Source organism: Haliotis rufescens, unplaced genomic scaffold (genome assembly GCF_023055435.1).
Source record: "Haliotis rufescens isolate VD_foot unplaced genomic scaffold, xgHalRufe1.0.p SCAF_1, whole genome shotgun sequence".
Taxonomy (NCBI): domain Eukaryota; kingdom Metazoa; phylum Mollusca; class Gastropoda; order Lepetellida; family Haliotidae; genus Haliotis; species Haliotis rufescens.
In genome coordinates this window covers 19,103,010-19,108,316 of record NW_025963779.1, presented here as the reverse complement: position 1 = coordinate 19,108,316, position 5,307 = coordinate 19,103,010, and positions in this window count along the sequence as shown.

Below are 5,307 nucleotides of genomic sequence, written 5' to 3'. Positions count from 1 at the left end.
ACCGGAAGACGTGTTGTGGACAGCCAGCTATTGCTGAAATCTACCCGAAGACGTGTTGTGGACAGCAAGCTATAATTGCTGAAGTCTGCCGGGAGACGTGTTGGGGACAGCCAGGTATTGCTAAAATCTGTCGAAAGCCCTGTTGATGCCATCCAGGTATTGCTGAAATCGACCGGAAGACGTGTTGTGGACAGCCAGCTATGGCTGTAATCGGCCGAAAGACGTGTTATGGACAGCCAGATATTTGGACTGCCAGGTATTGCTGAAATCTGTCGAAAGCCTGTTGATGCCATTAAGGTATTGCTGAAATCGGCCGGAAGACGTGTTGTGGGCAGCCAGCTATTGCTGAAATCTGTCGGAAGACGCGTTATGGACAGCCAGATATTTGGACTGCCAGGTATTGCTGAAATCTGTCGAAAGCCTGTTGATGCCATCAAGGTATTGCTGAAATCGGCCGGAAGATGTGTTGTGGACAGCCAGCTATTGCTAAAATCTGTCGAAAGCCCTGTTGATGTCATCCAGGTATTGATGAAATCTGCCGGAAGACGTGTTGTGGACAGCCAGCTATTGCTGAAATCTGCCAGAAGACGTGTCGTGGACAGCCAGATATTGCTGAAATCTGCCGGAAGACGTGTCGTGGACAGCCAGATATTGCTGAAATCGGCCGGAAGTCGTGTTGTGGACAGCCAGATATTGCTGAAATCTGTCGGAAGATGTGTTGTGGACAGCCAGGTATTGCTGAAATCTGTCGGAAGACGCGTCTTGGACTGCCAGGTATTGCTGAAATCTGTCGAAAGTCCTGTTGATGCCATCCAGCTATTGCTGAAATCTACCGGAAGACGTGTTGTGGACAGCCAGCTATTGCTGAAATCTACCCGAAGACGTGTTGTGGACAGCAAGCTATAATTGCTGAAGTCTGCCGGGAGACGTGTTGGGGACAGCCAGGTATTACTAAAATCTGTCGAAAGCCCTGTTGATGCCATCCAGGTATTGCTGAAATCGACCGGAAGACGTGTTGTGGACAGCCAGATATTTGGACTGCCAGGTATTGCTGAAATCTGTCGAAAGCCTGTTGATGCCATCAAGGTATTGCTGAAATCGGCCGGAAGACGTGTTGTGGGCAGCCAGCTATTGCTGAAATCTGTCGGAAGACGTGTTATGGACAGCCAGATTTTTGGACTGCCAGCTATTGCTGAAATCTGCCGGAAGATGTGTTGGGGACAGCCAGGTATTGCTGAAATCTGTCGAAAGCCATGTTGATGCCATCCAGGTATTGCTGAAATCGACCGGAAGACGTGTTGTGGACTGCCAGGTATTGCTGAAATCTGTCGGAAGACGCGTTATGGACAGCCAGATATTGCTGAAATCTGCCGGAAGACGTTTTGCGGACCGTGCAGGTATTGCTGAAATCTGTTGGAAGATGTGCGGTCGCTGCAACTAAAATGGTTTCTGTCACTTTGCGTCTATGTCGAATCATGTTAACAAAGAGATGTTTGAAATGGGTAACCAAATTAAGACGAGAATGAAGATGCATAACGTATTACGATTTGCTGATAAGATGGGTTGCTGCAGACATGATGCATAGTATGGTTACATATAGAAAACATGTTCTGTTTTTTTTTCTTCTGGGTTTTATGGGTAGGGGATAAGTTAATTATTGTTATACCCTCCACGTGTGTAAATGCCATAGCTATACCTTTCACATGGGTACATGATTTTAACTTTGTATTTAAGAAATTACAATGTTACAACGTTGCCGGGAACAACGTGGTGTATATAGACATGCATGTTACAATGTTGACGGGGACAACATGGTGTATATAGACATGCATGTTACAATGTTGACGGGGACAACATGGTGTATATAGACATGCATGTTACAACGTTTAGAAGGACAACTGGGTGTATATAGACAAGCATGTTACAAGGTTGACGGGGAAAACATGGTGTATATAGACATGCATGTGACAACGTTGACGAGGACAACATGGTGTATATAGACATGCATGTTACAACGTTGACGGGGAAAACATGGTGTATATAGACATGCATGTTACAACGTTGACAAGGACAACATGGTGTATATAGACATGCATGTTACAGTGTTGACTGGGACAACATGCTGTATATAGACATGCATGTTACAATGTTGACGGAGACAACATGGTGTATATAGTCATGTATGTTACATCGTTGACGAGGACAACATGGTGTATATAGACATGCATGTTACAATGTTGACGGGGACAACATGGTGTATATAGACATGCATGGTACAATGTTGACGGGGACAACATGGTGTATATAGACATGCATGGTACAATGTTGACGGGGACAACATGGTGTATATAGACAAGCATGTTACAGTGTTGACGGAGACAACATGGTGTATATATACATGCATGCTACAGTGTTGACTGGGACAACATGGTGTATATAGACATGCATGTTTCAACGTTGACTGGGACAACATGGTGTATAAAGACATGCATGTGACAACGTTTAAGGGGACAACATGGTGTATATAGACATGCATGTTACAACGTTGACGAGGACAACATGGTGTATATAGACATGCATGTTACAACGTTGACGAGGACAACATGGTGTATAGAGACAAGCATGTTACAACGTTGACGAGGACAACATGGTGTATATAGAAATGCATGTTACAAGGTTGTCGAGGACGACATGGTGTATATAGACATGCATGTTACAAGGTTGTCGAGAACGACATGGTGTATATTGACAAGCATGTTACAATGTTGACGGGGACAACATGGTGTATATAGACATGCACGTTACAACATTGACGGGGACAACATGGTGTATATAGACATGCATGTTACAATGTTGACGGGGACAACATGGTGTATATAGACATGCATGTTACTACGTTGAAGGGAACAACATGGTGTATATAGACATGCATGTTACAACGTTGACGAGAACGACATGGTGTATATAGACATGCATGTTACAGTGTTGACTGGGACAACATGGTGTATATAGACATGCATGTTACAATGTTGACGAGAACGACATGGTGTATATAGACATGCATGTTACAGTGTTGACTGGGACAACATGGTGTATATAGACATGCATGTTACAATGTTGACTGGGACAACATGATGTATATAGACATGCATGTAACAACGTTGACGGGGACAACATGGTGTATAATGACATGCATATTACAACGTAGACGAGGACGATATGGAGTATATAGACATGCATGTTACAACGTTAAGAGGGACAACATGGTGTTTACAGACATGCATGTTACAACGTTGACTGGGACAACATGATGTATATAGACATGCATGTGACAACGTTGACGGGGACAACATGGTGCATATAGACATGCATGTTACAACGTTGACGGGGACAACATGGTGTATATAGACATGCATGTTACAACGTTGACGAGGACAACATGGTGTATATAGACAAGCATGTTACAACGTTGACGAGGACAACATGGTGTATATAGAAATGCATGTTACAAGGTTGTCGAGGACGACATGGTGTATATAGACATGCATGTTACAAGGTTGTCGAGAACGACATGATGTATATAGACAAGCATGTTACAATGTTGACGGGGACAACATGGTGTATATAGACATGCAGGTTACAACATTGACGGGGACAACATGGTGTATATAGACATGCATGTTACAATGTTGACGGGGACAACATGGTGTATATAGACATGCATGTTACAGTGTTGACTGGGACAACATGGTGTATATAGACCTGCATGTTACAAGGTTGTCGAGAACGACATGGTGTATATAGACATGCATGTTACAATGTTGACGAGAAAGACATGGTGTATATAGACATGCATGTTACAACGTTGACGAGAACGACATGGTGTATATAGACATGCATGTTACAGTGTTGACTGGGACAACATGGTGTATATAGACATGCATGTTACAATGTTGACGAGAACGACATGGTGTATATAGACATGCATGTTACAGTGTTGACTGGGACAACATGGTGTATATAGACATGCATGTTACAATGTTGACTGGGACAACATGATGTATATAGACATGCATGTTACAACGTTGACGGGGACAACATGGTGTATAATGACATGCATATTACAACGTAGACGAGGACGATATGGAGTATATAGACATGCATGTTACAACGTTAAGAGGGACAACATGGTGTTTATAGACATGCATGTTACAACGTTGACTGGGACAACATGATGTATATAGACATGCATGTGACAACGTTGACGGGGACAACATGGTGTATATAGACATGCATGTTACAACGTTGACGAGGACAACATGGTGTATATAGACATGCATGTTACAACGTTGACGAGGACAACATGGTGTATATAGACAAGCATGTTACAACGTTGACGAGGACAACATGGTGTATATAGAAATGCATGTTACAAGGTTGTCGAGGACGACATGGTGTATATAGACATGCATGTTACAAGGTTGTCGAGAACGACATGATGTATATAGACAAGCATGTTACAATGTTGACGGGGACAACATGGTGTATATAGACATGCAGGTTACAACATTGACGGGGACAACATGGTGTATATAGACATGCATGTTACAATGTTGACGGGGACAACATGGTGTATATAGACATGCATGTTACAGTGTTGACTGGGACAACATGGTGTATATAGACCTGCATGTTACAAGGTTGTCGAGAACGACATGGTGTATATAGACATGCATGTTACAATGTTGACGAGAAAGACATGGTGTATATAGACATGCATGTTACAACGTTGACGAGAACGACATGGTGTATATAGACATGCATGTTACAATGTTGACTGGGAGAACATGATGTGTATAGACCTGCATGTTACAACGTTGACGGGGACAACATGGTGTATAATGACATGCATATTACAACGTACACGAGGACGATATGGAGTATATAGACATGCATGTTACAACGTTAAGAGGGACAACATGGTGTATATAGACATGCATGTTACAATGTTGACAGTGACAACATGGTGTATATACACATGCATGTTACAACGTTGACGGGGACAGCATGGTGTATATAGACATGCATATTACAACGTAGACGAGGACGATATGGAGTATATAGACATGCATGTTACAACGTTAAAAGGGACAACGGGGTGTATACAGACATGCCTGTTTTTATGCTGACGGAGACAGGATGTAGTTGGGCATGAATCACACTTTATGTATGCCATATAGGCAATATATTCGTCCTTGTTTGATATTTATAACGTAAAAGGAAATAGAAAATATGATTCATTCGGTC